Source organism: Strix aluco, chromosome 5, assembly GCF_031877795.1.
Source record: "Strix aluco isolate bStrAlu1 chromosome 5, bStrAlu1.hap1, whole genome shotgun sequence".
In the NCBI taxonomy this organism is placed as follows: Eukaryota; Metazoa; Chordata; class Aves; order Strigiformes; family Strigidae; genus Strix; species Strix aluco.
Window position 1 is genome coordinate 39446815 of NC_133935.1, and position 18888 is coordinate 39465702.

Genomic DNA, 18888 nt, shown 5'->3' on the forward strand with positions numbered 1-18888 from the left:
TATTAACAAAGCACTGTATAAAAATCCCTATAGTCTTAAGTGAGAAGACAGATGTTTGAGTGATAAAAGCCTGAATTCAATAAAGAGTGCATTAGACACATTTAAAATGATTGCATTGGAACATGATTTATGAAACCTTAAGTGTGTATGAAAGTATAATTCTTTCTAAAATGGGGGTACATGCTTTTGATGATCAGTGAAGTTACTATTTTCAATGGCATTTTCTGTGGTGGGAAGGGGCACACATGGCAGAAGCTACAGGTGTGGGTAGGATCTGATAAAAAATGTTAGCTGAAAAAAATCAAGGGAATTTTTAAAATGTCAAAACATTTTTATAACTTTCTTTTTTGAAAGGCGAAAATATTTTCTTTCTATGCTTTCAAATTTAAAAAAAAGTTGTTCATAGTAGATTAAAATAAGGAAGGAAGGGTTAAAAGTCCTAAATAGCCTACAACCAAGTATTATTTTATTTCAGATTAAGCTTTTTTTGACTGAAGTGAAAATGAAGCAGCATGGAACTTCCTTTTTCATTTTGCAGACATCCTCTCTTCTCATGCAAAATTTGTTTTGAATTGAACTGGCCTAAGTTTTTCAATGTTGGGGGTTCAACGACTATATTTATTCATGACAGTGAGTACTATCACAACATTGACATTACAAGGCAACAATAACTGAGTAGTAAATTCAATATCTTTGAGAGTCTAAAGATTTAAAGAACTATATATTCTGCTATCTCTTTTCAACTGAGTGTTTTCCATGGACTACAGAGATTTATTTATTGTTTTATTTAGTGGTTTATGACATAAATGAGAAATAAATAACTCAGTCACTTCTTCAGACTCTTATCCTTTTTAGAATATATATGTATTAATTTTCATGATGTGCTAAACCCACTGCAATAATCCAGAAACAGTTGAATGCTATTCCAAGATACTCACAATTTAACAGCCAAGAAGACAGAGGGAAGGAAGGGGAAAAGAAATGCTGCTTTAAGAGGAAATTTAGTGGATGTATTAAAACTGAAAATATGTATAAGTTGCAGTGTATAAAGTCTTTTTCACTTCACATGTGAATGTCTCAACATCTACTATCAGTGAACAGGTATGACATAGACATCAAAGAACTCAAGATGATACACAGGCAAAACTGTCCTCAACTTAGAGAAAAAAAAAAAAAAAAAAAAAAAAAATCTCATTTATTTTTCTTCTGTGAGGATTATGTGAGTTGTGCTGTTAGAGATCTGCAGCCAGACTCAGGCCCACAGCTCCTCTGACACAGTACAATTTGACAGACTGAGGAAAAGGAGTAGCCAGCAACTTATATGAGAGATGTGATTGGGAACATGAGCAGATACAATGCCTCAGTGATTCACACTTATACCGTATGCACATATACACACACACAGAGTGTAAGTATAAGGCCAGATCCAACTGCAGCAGCCATGTGCATACCATCAGTCACCACACCATTTTATTCCCAAGGCATTTCACAAACTGTGCCCATCAGATCTGTGTGGGTAGTCCATGTGGAGGAGGTTCTTTTTCTTCCTAGTTATTGGTATGGCAACAGTTAGTTACATCTTGGTTGCATTCAGAAAATGATAGAAATTCTTTGGCTGGATCACAAACAGGCAAAAAATATGACAAATGTTAAAAAGTGTTTTTATCAGACCGTTTTTAATTGGATAATAACCTACTGCATTATGGCAGGGAACTATGTTTTTTCCTTCCCAAATGGGTTTAACTGCTTGTTGAATAGTGTCACCCCTGTGATAGAAAAAGAAGTGTCAACGATGTACTGTCTTTAGAGATCCTATTTGATAGATGAGGTTTACTTCATATAGACTGTTTTATTCTAAGATTTATAGAAAAAGAAAATTAGATAACTTCGCCCCTTAGAACTTTGGCACCTCTTGGAAACCATGGAAGAGAGCATCCAGGTAAAGTAAAACCTGAGCTTCAGTTTCCTCCCCTCCTCAAGTGGTGCCAATGAATTGGGGCATATCCAAGAGTTCCAATGGTGTGAGAGGCTGAGCACTTTTTGTAGGCCAGCAGTAACATAAAAATCCTCACAGAATCATAGCAGATATATGGTTTAGTAGTAAGGTCTCAGAAAGAAGTGAGTTGTGTATCTTGTTTCCTGCAGATCCCATGTTTCTTAAAGATCTCTGCTCAAGCAGTCTTTTGACCATCCCAGTCTGAGACAATGAATTGAAACACATGACTCCCATCAACTATGATGGGACTGAAACAAAACATCCATGAACTCTGTAGAGGGTTGGGTCCAGTTATAAATGCTATCACTGAGAGCCAGCTACACTAATTATTGCCCAGCCATACACTGATAGCCACAGTGAATCTTATGCAAGTCTTCCTTTCCTTGCCCATCAAGGACTAGGTTTATCTACTTCCATCTCATAACACTTTGGGAAAGCTGACTGTTTTCCAGTGATTACATACTGAATCTTGAGATATATCCAAGATGCATGGACATGTATGTGTGTATAAGACATTTAATCTTAGTCCCACAAGCTGTTCCCAAAGTCCTTCCTTAAGAGTATGTTCTGTCTGCAAGGAACTGTCTTGGTCTCTGATTCATTCTGTTAAACACATGTTGGCTAATCAAACTGTTGACTTTTATGATATGATTAAGGAAGCAGTTTCTTGTTATTTATGCCTAATAGCAGCCTTTTTAGATGGTACTGTAAAGTCTACCCTTAAAATGAATCAGGAAAGAATGAGGAAAATACCACCTATCTTCTGCAATGAAAATTCTTGTTCTGAAACAAGTTGTTTATAATGTTATACTTCTTTTTAACTACATGGCCTCCAGAAACAGAAACAAATTTATTTTTTTCTTCAATAACATCCAGCACTCCACCTCACTGGGTATATTCCAGGCTTCTGATACTGTTCCTAGCATCACTTCTGTGCTGGAAGAGATATTTGTTAGATGTTATTTCCTAGGTACTGTGGTGTTGATTTGATACCACGACAATCAAAATCATAAACAATAACATAATTGGTGGAATTCCCAAGTTTTTCTGACTAATCTTCCCAAAATATGTAAGATGGATGCATTATTTTAGAGATAATGTTTTTCAGCATATCTAGATTCTCAAAACATTGGAGACTAAAACTTAAGTGAAAAATAATCCTGTATTTCTGGGATCCAGACCATGAAGTCTCAATAGAAGCAATCAGGCAAAGTAAAAGCTATGTTTAGAGAAAACTTTATTTCTTCCAGAACACTTGATCATCTCTAGTTTTAATAATAATTTAACTGGTCATCTGCAATGCAGATTTAAGGCATGGTTTACATAGTATTTATTCAATAGAACATTGTTCATAGAAGATGACAGGGAGAGTGGTTGTGAAGGTCTTGTGGTGAACTAAAGAAGCTATTTACCGTGTGAAGTGGAAATCAAAGAGAGGTGATTCCTTAGATATGACTTTTCAGATTGTTAGATCATTGGCTACACATGTTAACACATAAAATATCATCAGATAAGAAAAAAACAATTAGACAGCAGAAGGGCACTGATCATGCAGGATGGTATCCGTTTGGGAATGTAAAGTGTTGGAGAGGTCTTTACATCCTTCTCACCTGGAAAAATTGTCCCCGGTTCACATGGACTTTAGTTACAGATTTGAGGAAGGTTTCTGAATTGATTCAAAAAAAGATGGTTTCTGAAGTGCTTGTGTGTGTAACCCAGTCAAAGGAAAACCTAAAACAGCTTCATATGTGTAATCTTGCTAACTTTCTTGTTACTCTGAAGAGCTCTACATCTGATAATGACATAGTTTTCTCCTGAGTTGTTTGAAAACAGCCTGTGAGATCAGACAGGTAACTGTACCTGATACACATATATTCATAAAGTATTTCTTTCTTATTCCTATTGAAAACCTTCACTGATTGGTCTCTTGTAGACCTGGTTGAGAAACAAAATTTTGTTCCATGGGAAATTAGTTTTTACTTCAAAGCAGAATGAAAACTTGGAGTATCAAAAATGTAGGAAAAAAAACTAAGAGAAGTTTCAAAATAAAATTGTCAAAGTGAAAAATTACGACACCTGTGATTGGAACAAAAGTTCTGTGTAACTTGATCTGTTGTTTTGTTTTTTTTTTTAATTCAAATTGTTATTTGGAGCTGAAAAGTATCTCTGTTTCAAACTGTCACCTTGAAATGTGGGAGGCTTGTTTTGATTACTCCAGTAGTAAAATTAAAAATATGCATTGAAATTCACATTTTCCCACAGAAAGTTCTTATTTCAGCAAAACCACATTTTCCAAGAGGAAAATTTTTCATGTAAAAATATTTCAACCTGTTTTACTTACTTGCCAGGAAATATGAAGCTGTCTATAACCAGCATCTTACTAAAATTTTTCCAACATGGAAGTTGTTATAATTTGCAGAACTTTTAAAATGTTCTGTTGACAAAGAGAATTTGGCCATGAAACAGAACAGTGCTTATTATAGCATCAATGCGCAGAAGTCAGTTAGCACAATTCACGGCTATCACATGTTCAATTACAGTGGCAAATTCTAAGCATGGGTCAAATGCAAATAAACCCAGGAGTTTCAATTTCCGCTTCTTTAGACATTCCAGAAATAAAGTTTTGCATTTACTTCACCTCAGTCAACTGAGTTCAGAGTGGTGAGATTAATACCCTCAAGTGTTCTGCAAATATTTCAGTCTAGATATACTTTCACGTCTTTGTGAATGTTGGTATACTTTCTAACAAAGGTATAAGATTTAAATCCACTTGAGAGATTAGAATCAATACAAAGTTTTACCAAAAAATCGAGTTATAAGACTGTAAAAAAGCAGAATACAAATAACACACTTTAGAAATGTTTATTGTCACATACAGTGCTACATGAACAAGATTTTTATACAGGATTATTTGCAATAATTTTCTGGGCACTTATTCTAATCAAGCAGAAACTGATGCTTTGGGATAGCTCAGTGTTTTAATATCCACACAGAGACGTTTTTCAGATGTTAATTTTCCATAAAGTGGTGAAGATCTACTCTTAAAAATACCAGTCTATTTAAAGATCTGAAATTAGTCACCTCAAAGCCATAAACAGCATCGTTCTTCCATTTTTAAAGTCTTTTTGCTTCTTTAATACTTTAGCTCCATATAATTGACTGACCAATAATGGCCCAAAGGACTTATTCCATTAGCTTCCTTTGTATCAAGGTTTGTAATTCCACCACCACACAGAAGCATATGAATATTTTCATTTGCACATACACACATTTACAAACAATTCTGCCAGTATGAATTCCGAATCCAGCACCTGTGACACCAGTACAGGAGAGAACTACATCTTTCAAAACCATCTCTCACATTTCTGAATAGAAGCTTAAGTGTCTTCTACATAGAAAAAATCTGCCTCTATGCCATATTTCATGTTAACATACAAAATTAAACAAAGACATATCTCATAGTTCTTTAACACATTTCTTGCAGTCAGAGCATAATTATATAAGTCAATCATATATTCCTAAGAACAGTATGTGTGATGAAGTGAGGTCCTGCCTTAGGCACTATCTTAAAACAAGAATCCTATGCAGGATAGGATATGAGGAATCTTTTTTGTCTCAAACATACAGAGATTTCTCACTCTGAACCAATTCTTCCCACACAGCTACCTAAATTCTCTCTCTCCTGTGAAGACATTGGACTAACCTTTACACCATGAATAGAGGAAGGGGTGATCTTTGTTTGACAGCAATAATAAGCACAGACTTTTAATTTCAATTATGTGGAGAAAACCATAGAAATGGAGGTATGAAGTGACATTAGTCTAGACAGTATCAAAGTCAGTTAGTACCAAAAGCATTCAATTTCTGCTTTCATAAAATTAGGAAGCTCACCAGGAAAAGGCTGGAAAAGCAATAGCAATGGAGTAAGGCATACTGGGGAGATGCTGACTGCTTTCTCAACTGGCCTGGAAATACTTTGAGAATTAGAAGAGTCCAGACTGGACATTTAATGACACTACAGTTGGGGCAAGCTATAGATACAAGTAAAGGAGTAAGTTGTCCTTGGTAGTAGAGCCAGGGACAGCAAGTGCATATTTAAGTCCTAGAAAGCCAGGTCTGCAGCTGCTGCTGAGAAGGAAGAGTGAGAGTATGTTGGTCAGCTGTGGCTGCAACCATGAAAGAGTGGGAGAACCAGCAATTAGGAGCGGGAGGGTTAGTGGCATCTTTTTCAGGCAGAACCAGACACTAACAGAACTGACAATTTTTAACACTCCCTGCATTAAAAAAAAAGGTACACTGACTTCTGCAAAGCTTTCCTCTGGCATCTTGCCTTCACATGGAAGCAGTGTCCAAGTTTGGATATTCCCAGGGGACACAACTCAGATTTTTGCACATTGGTGAAGAACTATGAGCTATCTGTGATCATGGTTTACACAGGAATTAACTCTAATCTCCTTTCTGGTCTTCCTCAATCTGGGATCACTTTGGGATTAGCATCTCTGGAATAATTCAGATTGCCCAGGACTCCATAGGTTTTTGGCTACAGCAGATCCAGGAGGACCACTCTGTCAGTCTAGAATGAGATGAGTCCATAAAGCTCTGGCTCAGCTTTCCTCACGACACGAATCTCCAATTAAAATAGTTCTCTTAGGTGGAATCATGGGAATGAGTGTAGTAAAAGCTGTCTATACCTGATTTAATGTTACATGACTGCAAGGGGAAGGGACTAGGAGTCTCTAATAACAGGGATTTGTTTGCACTAAGAGCAGATTTCTCATTGCCTTGCACTGCTTGAGAACCTAGTACAATTGGACATGAGGCCAGGGACCTGACCTTTGAGCAAGCTGGAATATCATATAATTACTGCTCTGTGTAAACCCACTGCTTCTCTCCTCCCAGCTGTTTCACAAGCTTGGCTGACTAAGGAGATACTTTGAGATTTAATACATTTTAAATATATTGTACTGTACCTTACACAGAAGTTGATTAAATCACTTTGATTAACTCATGTTTATATTGTCAATTTGCAGGTCCCAAGTTATCACCTATCTGACAACCTATCTTCTTTTTAGGGATCACACATTTGCAGTTGGGGTATAAACTAATTTGCAATTACTAAACAATTATTTTTATAATAAAAATATTTATATAAATAATGATACAAATTAAATCTTTAAATTGCTCAGACTTTGTTAGCTCTGAGCAGCTAACTGAATATACCAAGCTTGTCCACAAGACAAGAATAAAAAAAAAAGTCTACTCCAAAAAGCAAGCATGCAAATAACTCCAAAACATTCAAAAAACCTTTCAGAAATTAGCAACTCCAAAAGCTAAAATTAAATTGCATCTATATCCCTTCCTAAAAAAAACCTTTTTGAAAAGTATTTTCAAATTTTTAAACGCCTTATTTAATATTCAAAAATAATAAAGAGAAGTTAAAAAAGAAACATCATCTAAGTTTATTATTGAGAGTCATACAACATCAAAATTCGGTGCATTGTCACCTCAATGAATTAAGATAAGAAGTATTTTCTCTAACAACAATAGCAAAGGACCGATTAAGTACTTGTAGTTCAGGTCTCATCATTAGTCAATTATTAATTAAGCACACATAGACCCCTTAGGTCCCTAACTCATCTGAGGAGCCCACATTCCTAACAACTGGTTTTGTGCTAAATTAATAAATATCCTTAGGAAATCATGGCATTAGTTTATGAGTCCAGGTTGAAGCATGAGAAACAAAGAGGCAATGAAAAGTTCTGGACCCAATCAGAATTAATGAATGTTGTATGTGAGTGTTTCACAAGCCCTAGGTGAAATCAACAGTATTAAGAAGTGCAGGAGGTGGTGGAAGGAAGCAGGCAGTGCTTGAAGGCATCTATCACTTCTGTTAGCATCTGTCATTTGCCTCTTGCTATCGGCTACTCATAGCCTCAACATAGAACCATAGAATCATAGAATGGGCTGGGCTGGAAGGGACCTTAAAGACTGTCTAGTTCCAACCCCCCTGCCATGGGCAGGGACACCTTCCACTAGATCTTGTTGCTCAAAGCCCCATCTAACCAGTCCTTGAACACTTCCAGAGAGGGGACATCCACAACTTCTCTGGGCAACCCGTTCCAGTGTCTCACCACCCTCACAGGAAAGAATTTCTTCCTTATATCTAATCTAAATCTACCCTCTTTCAGTTTAAAGCCATTACCTCTTGTTCTATCACTACAGTCCCTGATAAAAAGTCCCTCCCCATCTTTCCTGTAGGCCCCCTTTAAGTACTGGAAGGCCTCTATAAGGTCTTCCTGGAGCCTTCTCTTCTCCAGGCTGAACAACCCCAACTCTCTCAGCCAGTCCTCACAAGGGAGGTGCTCCAGCCCCCTGATCATCTTTGTGGCCCTCCTCTGGTCCTCCTTAAGCAGATCCACGTCTTTCTTATGTTGGGGGCCCCAGAGCTGAACAAAGTACTCCAGATGGGTTTTTCACCAGAGCAGAGTAGAGGGGGAGAATCACCTCCCTCGACCTCCTAGCCACACTTCTCTTGATGTAACCCAGGATATGGGTGGCTTTCTGGGCTGCAAGTGCACGTTGTTGGCTCATAGTCAGTTTTCCATCCACTAATACCCTCAAGTCCTTCTCTGCAGGGCTGCTCTCAATCCACTCTTCACCTAGCCTATGTTTGTTCTTGGAATTGCCTCAACCCATGTGCAGGACCTTGCACTTGGCCTTGCTGAACTTCATGATGTTTCTACAGGCCCACCTCTCAAGCCTGTCCAGGTCCCTCTGGATGGCACATCCCTTCCCTCCAGCGTGTCAACTGCACCACACAGCTTGGTGTTGTTGGCAAACTTGCTGAGGGTGCACTCAATCTCGCTGTCCATGTCACCAACAAAGGTGTTAAACAGCACTGATTCCAATACTGACCCCTAAGGAACACCACTCGTCACTGCTCTCCTCTTGGACATTGAGCCATTGACCACAACTCTTTGAGTGTGACCATCCAGCCAATTCCTTATCCACCGAGTGGTCCATCTGTCAAATCCATGTCTTTCCAATTTAGAGACAAGGATGTCTTGCAGGACAGTATCAAATGTTTTGCACAAGTCCAGGTAGATGATGTCAGTTGTTCTTCCCTTATGCATCAATACTGTAACCCTATCATAGGAGGCCACCAAATTCATCAGGCACAATTTGCCCTTAGTGAAGCCATGCTGGCTGTCACCAATCGCTTCCTTATTTTCCATGTGCCCTAACAGTTTCCAGGAGGATACGCTCCATGATCTAGCTGGGCACAAAGGTGAGACTGACTGGCCTGTAGTTCCCAGAAAACGTTTGTCTTTTTCTTTAGTTGACAATTGAATATCTTTCACGGTCATTAAAAAGAAAACAGGAATCTTAACTGATTTCAGGATTAAACACTACTTCGTTGAGTCACAGCAATGTCCTTCTCATGTGATCTGAACTGGGTCACATCTGCTCTTTTCCACTTTCTCCAAAGGTGAAGCACAGGACATAGTGCCTAGAGTACATGGATCAGTGTATTACTCAAGTGCATTAGTGACAGTACTGCCAACCTCAAACATGTAAAATTTATGAATTGCTTCTCTCTCCGAAAATCATAATGTTTTATTTTTTAATTATATATTTGCATGCTTTTATCTGTCACTTTCTGAGCCTTCAGGGTGAAACTGTGCCTTGTTTTCAAGTTTCTCTTTGAAAGGAGACGATTAGGAAGATTTTTTTTCTGTTTTAAAAAAAGTTGAAAATCCCAGTCATTGGTTTTCAGGAGTTACACTTCTAAGAAAAAACATCCAATGTCACTCAGATTTATGATAAAATATTTACACTTGCCATTGCTTTTATAATAATAATAATTAGTGTCTGATGTCTCTTCTCACTTATTCTTCAGTTTCATCACCCCTGTGAGCTGAGATAGAATTAGGAATAGGATTAGCATCCCTTTCTGCCCCCACATTTCTCCTTAGTATAATTAGAAGGTATGCAGACTAGCAATAGCATGTCAGCTAAGTGTAATGACTGATATTTCTCATCTCCATTAGGCTAAAGGACTTTTCCCAAATTGTTCCTGTTTGAACTACTGTATGTGTTTCAAAAAAACCCACCCAAACCAAACAAATCCCCCAAAAATCTATGTTATAATCAAATATTTCTGATGAAAAATCCACCTTGGTAAATGATTCTGATACCTAACTACCTTAATCTGAAAAAAACCCACATGTTGCTTAATTCAAGACTGGATGTGGTTTACTTCAAATGCAGATAATATGTCTGCTGAAACTGCTTTGATATCACAGTTCTTATTCCCAATAACAGTTCCTTTCACCCATTCTCAGTTTTCAATATTTCTCTTGAGCTCTGGACATGTGAAATGGACACGCTATTCCAGTAGACGTTGCTTTCACAAGTACAAAGGTGATAGAGCCTCCATGCTCATGTGTTCTGTTTCTACAGTTAAGAGCTACACCAGTGTTTTTAGCTACACTGTCACATCGAGAGTTCATCTTCAATGTGTATAATTCCACATAAACAAAGCCTGTCTCCACCCTGGATATCAAAGTGATCTCCAGGATCATTCTAATAATTTCTCCTACTTTCAGTGGTCTTTAAACACAATATGATTCTGTTAAACGTCATCTTTAATTTGAATTTCAAGGGAAGTTTTCCGTAACAAAGTCAAGACAATAACTCTCCTGTTGTGAAAAAGTGCATATACACAAAAAAAGCCTCTAAATCATTTTATTAAGTTTTATTTTGTCCAAACAGTTGGTTACATGAGTGGTTAATCTAATGAACCAGTTCGTACATAAAGTTGTAACTTTGAACTTATTTTGCACTGAAAGTATCTTTAAAATGACATGGTGAAATTCTTTTGCATAGTTCTCTGTAATTACTTTATTCATTTCTAAGACAGAAGCCATGAAGTGTTGTAACAAATGTAATTGTGTTACAGTTCTATTCAGTTTGGGTTGCAGCCATTTTTCAAATTGGGAAAGAAAAGAAAGATCACATCAGGTATTTGGGGTGTTGAATGACATGACGTATATTAGCAGAGCACCTCTACTGCACTGTAAAAACTTATATTTAAGCCAGCATTAACTTACTACCTATCTTAGATCACAGAATCACAGAATCACAGAATCATTCAGGTTGGAAAAGACCCTTGGGATCATTGAGTCCAACCATCAGCCCTACTCTACAAAGTTCTCCCCTACACCATATCCCCCAACATCTCATCTAAACGACCCTTAAACACATCCAGGGATGGTGACTCCACCCCCTCCCTGGGCAGCCTATTCCACTGTCTGACCACTCTTCCTGTGAAAAATTTTTTCCTAATGTCCAGTCTGAACCTCCCCTGTTGCAGTTTAAAGCCATTCCCTCTTGTTCTGTCACTAATCACCTGTGAGAAGAGACCAGCACCAACCTCTCTACAATGTCCTCTCAGGTAGCTGTAGAGAGTGATGAGGTCTCCCCTCAGCTTTCTCTTCTTCAGACTAAACAGTCCCAGCTCCTTCAATCGCTCCTCATAGGATTTGTTCTCCAGGCCCTTCACCAGCTTCATTGCCTTCCTCTTGATATCTCGATCACCTTGGTATCTTGAGACCACCTCGATATCTCTCTCATATTGAGGTGCCCAAAACTGGACACAATGCTCAAGGTGTGGCCTCACCAGTGCAGAGTACAGGGGGACTATCACCTCCCTACTTCTGCTGGTCACACTATTTCTAATACAAGCCAGGATGCCGTTGGCTTTCTTGGCCACCTGGGCACACTGCTGGCTCATGTTCAGCTGCTTGTCAATTAGAACCCCCTGATCCTTCTCTTCCAGACAGCTCTCCAGCCACACCTCCCCAAGCCTGTAGCCATGCATGGGGTTGTTGTGGCCCAAGTGCAGGACCTGGCACTTGGCCTTGTTGAAGCTCATCCTGTTAACGTTGGCCCACAGATCCAATCTATCCAAGTCTCTCTGTAGTGCCTCCCTACCCTCATGCAGATCAACACTCCCGCTTAACTTGGTGTCATCTGTGAACTTACTGATGATACACTCTATGTCCTTATCAAGATCATCAATAAAGTTGTTGAACAGAAATGGTCCAACACCCAGCCCTGAGGAACACCACTTGTGACTGGCTGCCAGCTGGATTTATCTCCATTGACCACCATTCTCTGGGACCATCCATCCAGCCAGTGCTTGACCCAGCAGACCGTTCGCTCATCCAGGCCATGAGCACCCAGTTTTTCTATGAGAATTCTATGGGGAACTGTGTTGAATGCTTTTCAAAAATCCAAGTAAATAATGTCCACAGCTTTTCCCTCGTCCAATAGTAGGGTCATTTTGTCATAGAAGAGAATCAGGTTTTTCAGGCAGGACCTGCCTTTCATAAACCCATGCTGACTAGGCCTGATCCCCTGGTTGTCCATTATATGACTTTTAATGGCACTCAGGATGACCTGCTCCATGACCTTCCCTGGCACCAAGGTCAGACTGACAGGTCTATAGTTTCCTGGATCTTCCTTTCTGACTCTCTTGTAGATGGGTGTCACATTTGCCACCCTCCAGTCCAATGGGACCTCCCCAGTTAGCCATGACTTCAGGTAAATCATGGAAAGTGGCTTGGCGAGCACATCTGCCAACTCTTTCAGCACCCTTGGATGTAACACATCTGGTCCCACAGACTTGTGTGCAACCAAGTGGTGTAGCAGGTCTCTGACCACTTACTCTTTAATTGTGATGACCTTACTCTGCTTCCCTTCCCCATCTGTCTGGGGAACAGCCAGTTCCACTGCTAAAGACTGAGGCAAAGTCGGCGTTGAGCACCTCAGCCTTTTCCTCATCCTTTGTTACCATGTTTCCCTCTGCATCCAATAAAGGAGGGAGATTTTCCCTAATCCTCCTTTTGTTGTTAATGAATTTATAGAAGCATTTTTTATTGTCTTTAACAGCTGTAGCCAGGTTGAGCTCTAGCTGCACTTTGACTCTCCTAATGTTCTCCCTGCATAACTTCACTACATCTTTATAGTCTTCATGAGAGACCCGCCCCCTCTTCCAAAGGTCATTGATTCTTCTTTTGTTCTTGAGATCCAGCCAAAGTCCCTGTTTAGCCAGGCCGGGCTCTTTCTCCACCTGCTTGTTTCTCAGCAAGCGGGAACAGCCTGCTCCTGTGCTTTTTAAGACTTCTTTCTTGAAGTATGTCCAGCCTTCCTGGACTCCCATATCCTTCAGGGCAGCCTCCCAAGGGATTTTGTTAATCAGTCTTTTGAACAGGTCAAAGTTTGCCCTCCGGAAGTCTAAGGTGGCACTTTTACTAACCCCTCTCTTTGTTTCTCGAAGGATCAATAACTCAATCATCTCATGATCACTGCACCCTAGACGGCCTCCAGCCTTTACTTCCCCCACAAGCTCTTCCCTGTTCACAAGAAGCAGGTCCAGAAGGGCACCTTCCTTGGTCGGCAGTAGTCATCTCAGTAGAGTAGCATGCAGCTCAGCATGGGCCTTCTGATATGGTAATTAGATCATTCTGAGCTCTGTGCTTCTGTAATAGGTTTTAAAAGAATAGGAGCAAATACCTGATGAGGTAAATAGAAGAAAACTCACTCTGTGTCAATGTATAGGACAACAGAAAAGACGGTGTTATGGATCAGCTATAATGAGAAGAAGAAAAAACAACTAGGGTTTACTTAATCTCAGCAGGCCAACCATTTGGGAGGAGGAGGATCTACAGATTCAAGGTGGAATAAAAACGTTCAACGTGCTGTCAGTACTGAAGAAAGTAAAAGGACAGGAATATTTGTCAGATAATCAGCCCCTGACATGAGGACAGCTGAAAGAGGACATTAACAACTCCATACTACAATGGGTAAATTACAAGACTAAGTAGATCCCCTCCTAGTTAATTTAGAGCTCCTGAGCATGCTTTGAGTATTACTGGGGCTCCAGTGAAGAGACAGGTAGTTCACATCATAGGAGAGGACTCAGTTAATAAACAAGAAACAATTGCACTTCTGTTTTGTTGCATTCTCTTGCACACAGCTTTCAGAGGGTGTGAGGTGAAGAGAGGGTTTTTTCAGTGAGTTTTGAAACTAAACAGAGGTTAGTATGTATGAATCCAAAGTCCTCTATGTAGAGCCACATCTAAAGAATGTCAGCTAATAAATTTAAAGCCCTGTCTTAGTTGAAATATAGAAATCATTTTTCTCTGATAACCAGACATCTAGTTAATCATGAAAACTCTTCACAGGCAGAACAATCTTTTCTATGTGTTTATACCTTCATAGAATGAGACACCAACTCAGTTTGGACTGCACATACTATTGTAATGCTAACCATAAACAAATATGATTCTCACCCAGATATAGAATAAATTACAAGCAGTGTTTTGATGATAGGGCTATCACAAATGAGAGTACATGAGTAATTAACACAACACATTAACCTTTCTCTAAAATAAAATGTGGTTTGATGAGCAGGGAAATTTCTATTGCAGAGTCAGTCTATATATTTTTTTTTTAAAAAAAAGAATGGAAGTCTTTTCTATTAAAATGACACATTTAGTTAAAGATGGTTGTTTTCAGTGGGACACAAGTGTTTATATTATAGAATAAGAGAATTCACAACCTGTGAGTCCAATATCTTCACAGCTAAACTCAAAATAGACTGGGGCCCAAGAGATCTGAGCTAACTCCCTATGTCACAGATTTGTTGTGCAACCTTGAGCACTTAACGTTACCTGTTTAGTAGTGCAAGTAACACATAAATATAGGTGTTTGATCAGAGAGAAATTTCCTTTGAGAAAAAAGCTATAAGCACAAGTTAGTAGGCCTAGATTATTTTCTGAAAAAATGGGTGCATCCAGAATGCTTGTACACCTTACATATTCTGTCGCCAGAGTGACCTGTGATTGAAGTGGCCACATATGACAGTCAGAATGGTTCTCAGGTACCTCTGGAAGCTGGGAGCCATGAAGGAAGTGTGCAAACTGCATCTACCATCCTCATTGCACATCCAGGTCCTGCACAGTCCAGATGGACCTAGGATACCCAGGTATGTCAGGATACCAGAAAGTAAAAAAGTGCTTGTTAACCTGCATTAGATAACATAGCAAATTCTGAAATGGGGCTAAACACTTCCAGAGATGTGTTTTGATCAGGAGACTCTTCTGCCACCTTTACTTCAATAACTGCTATGAATTATAGCACTGTTAAACACACTACTGCTCTTCTGAAATCATTAGCTAAATTATGGGCAGTACTAAAGCTTGTGTTTGTCCTTGGAAAACACTAGATTCCATCACCCTATCATTTCAGAGTGCAAAATGCTGCCTGGATAGAACCACATTTTCTCTCATCTGATCCAACTCATTCACTACTGTTAGGAAAAAGAGTTTTATCTTTTCGCTTGTTTTATGGTATTTGAATCAGTTTCCCTCCTTGACATAGAAGAGAAATTTACTTTGAGCAAATGAAAATTAAGCAAAATTGAACATCTTCTGTGTATTTTTTTATTCCAGAGTAGCACTTTTCACTACATATTGCTTTATTCAAATATTACATCTACAAATGGGTCTAATTCTGCTGTTATGAACAGGGAAATCCAGAGCAAATCCAGAGAACTTTTTTTAAAAAAATCCTCAAATGTTCATGTCTGATAAAAAGAACAGTAACTTTGCTGTTTTCCCTCTATTTTGTCACCCTTATTTATATTATCCAATTGTTTATTGACACAGTTCTATTTTAAAATATAAGAAACATGAAATGTTTATAAAATATTAAAGATATACGTCTAGAACATCATTTAATGCACCTGGAGTGAGGCAAATCATGGTATGTGAGCATTTTTTCATTCCACAAGGAGAAAAACTAAACAAGACAAAGCCATTCTACAGGATATCAGCCTTTGGTTCTGTAGTTTTATATGGTTCCCAAACAACAACAAATATCAGGAAATTCAGCACATTGCATGTAACATGTAAAGTTCTCTGTATGTAATAAGTCTGATCTGACATAAAGTCTTCTATATACACGCAGCGAGTCTGCTATATCACATTTGCTGTACTCTTAAGAAATTCTCGAGAAATTGAGATTGGGTTTGTAAGGAAGAGGTTTTCTAAAATTAAATTTAATTGAAATGCATTTTTATTGAATTTCATATCTTGACATCTTAGCTTCACAATCACAGCTGTAGAACTATTAATAACAGAATAGTTTCCCAATTTTCTTTGCTTAAATAGGGCTGAATTTAAGGTTCAATACAGTAAATATGTTCATCCATGTAGAAACACAGAATGACAAAATCAAAGAATAATTCCAGTTGGAAGGGATCTCAAGAAGTCTATAGTCCAAATTCTCACTCAAAGCAGATTCAGCTTTGAGATGAGACTAGGTTGCTCAGAGCCTTCTCCAGTAAGGTCCTGGAAACATCTAAGGACAGAGACTGCACAACCTCTGTAAGCAACCACTGCTTGACTGTCCACACAGTGAAAAATTTAATTCAGACCATCCACTGTTTGACTGTCCTCATGGTAAAAATAAAAAATATTTATCAGGTAGAAGCCCCTCTTGCTTTAATTTAACCCCACTGTTCCTTGTGCACCCACTATGCACCACCATGAAGAGCCTGGCTCTGTTTCCTTACTACCTTGTAGGTACTAGGCATTGTGGGGGTGGAGGGCAGCTATTAGGTCTCCCTGAAATCTTATTCTGTTCAGACTGAACCAGTCTTGTTTCTTTAGTGTCTCCTCACATGGCAGGTGCTCCAACCCCAACAAAATTTGTAGCCCTCTGCTGAGCTTGCTCAATTCAGTGATGTCTTTCCTGTATTGGGAGTCCTAAAACTGGATGCAATATCTAGATGTGGTCTCATGAGTAAAGACGAATAATCAGTTCCATCAATCTACTGCCTGTGTTCCTGTAAGCACAACCCAGGATGCTGCTGGCCTTCCTTGTAACCAGGGCACACTGCTAGCTCATGCTCAGTCCTTAATGGTTTGATGTTGCTACATATGTTTTCATCTGTTAGCCTGATATGTCTTCTCATTTATGTCAGAGTGTATAAGCAAATATGAAAACAAGTATGCATGTATAGGTTTAAAGGCACATGTTTCCATCTGCTTGACAGGATCCCTTGGGAGATGGTCCTGAAGGATATAGGGGTCCAGAAAGGCTGGGCACTCTTTAAGAAGGAAGCCTTAATGGCACAGGAGCAGGCGGTCCCCAGGTGCTGTAAGACAAGACGGCGACAGAGAAGACCACCCTGGCTGAACAGGGAGCTTTGGCTGTAACTCAGGGAGAAAAAGAGACTTTACAGCCTTTGGAAGAAGGGGCTAGCCACTCACAATGATTACAAAGATGCTGTGAGGCTATGCAGGGCAGAAATCAGGAGGTCTAAAGCCCAGCTAGAAATTACTCTGGCTTCAGCAATCAAGGATAACAAGAAATGTTTCTATAAGAATGTCAACAGCAAAATAAAGACTAGGGAGAGTCTCCATCCCCTGCTAGACACAGGAGGAAACATGGCAATGAGTGATGAGGAAAAGGCTGAGGTGCTTAATGCCTTCTTTGCCTCAGTCTTTAATAACAAGACTAGTTGTATTGAGGGAATCCAGCCTCCTCAGCCAGAGGACAGAGACTGGGAGAACGACCCCCCCACATTCCAGGAGGAGATAGTCAGTGACCTGCTGCATCACATAGACACACACAAGTCTATGGGACCAGACGGGATACACCCGAGAGTGCTGAAGGAGCTGGCTGGGGTGCTCGCCAAGATGCTTTCCATCATTTACCAGCAGTCCTGGCTGACCGGGGAGGTCCCGACAGATTGGAAATTGGGCAATGTGACACCCATATATAAGAAGGGTCGGAAGGATGATCTGGGAAATTACAGGCCTGTCAGCTTGACTTCGGTGCCTGGGAAGCTGATGGAGCAGCTCATCCTGAGTCCCATCATACAACACATGTGGGACAACCAGATGATCAGGCCCAGTCAGCATGGGTTTATGAAAGGCAGGTCCTGCTTGACAAACCTGATCTCCTTCTACGACAGGGCAACCTGCTTATTGGATGAGGGAAAGGATGTGGATGTTGTCTACCTTGACTTTAGTAAGGCCTTTGACACCGTTTCCCACAGCATTCTCCTGGCAAAACTGGCTGCTTGTGGCTTGGATGGGCACATGCTTTGCTGGGCAAAAAACTGGCTGGATGGCTGGGCCCAAAGAGTTGTGGTGAACGGAGTTAAATCCAGTTGGTGGCCAGTCACGAGTGGAGTCATCCAGGGATCGGTTTTGGGGCCACTCCTGTTTAACATCTTTATTGATGATCTAGACGAGATCAAGTGCACCCTCAGTCAGTTTGCAGATGACACCAAGTTGGGTGGGAGGGTTGATCTGCTCGAGGGTAGGGAGGCTCTGCAGAGAGATCTGGACAGGCTGGAGCGATGGGCTCAGGCCAACTGTAGGAGTTTCAATAAGGCCAAATGCCGGGTGCTGCACTTTGGCCACAACAACCCCCAGCAGCGCTACAGGCTTGGGGAGGAGTGGCTGGAGAGCTGCCAGTCAGAGAGGGACCTGGGCGTGTTGATTGACAGCCGGCTGAACATGAGCCAGCAGTGTGCCCAGGTGGCCAAGAAGGCCAATGGTATCCTGGCTTGTATCAGAAATAGCGTGGCCAGCAGGGACAGGGAAGTGATCTTACCCCTGTACTCGGCACTGGTGAGGGCGCACCTCGATGACTGTGTTCAGTTTTGGGCCCCTCACTACAAAAAGGACATTGAATTACTCGAGCGTGTCCAAAGAAGGGCAACGAAGCTGGTGAAGGGTCTGGAGCACATGTCGTACGAGGAGCAGCTGAGGGAACTGGGGTTGTTTAGTGTGGAGAAGAGAAGGCTG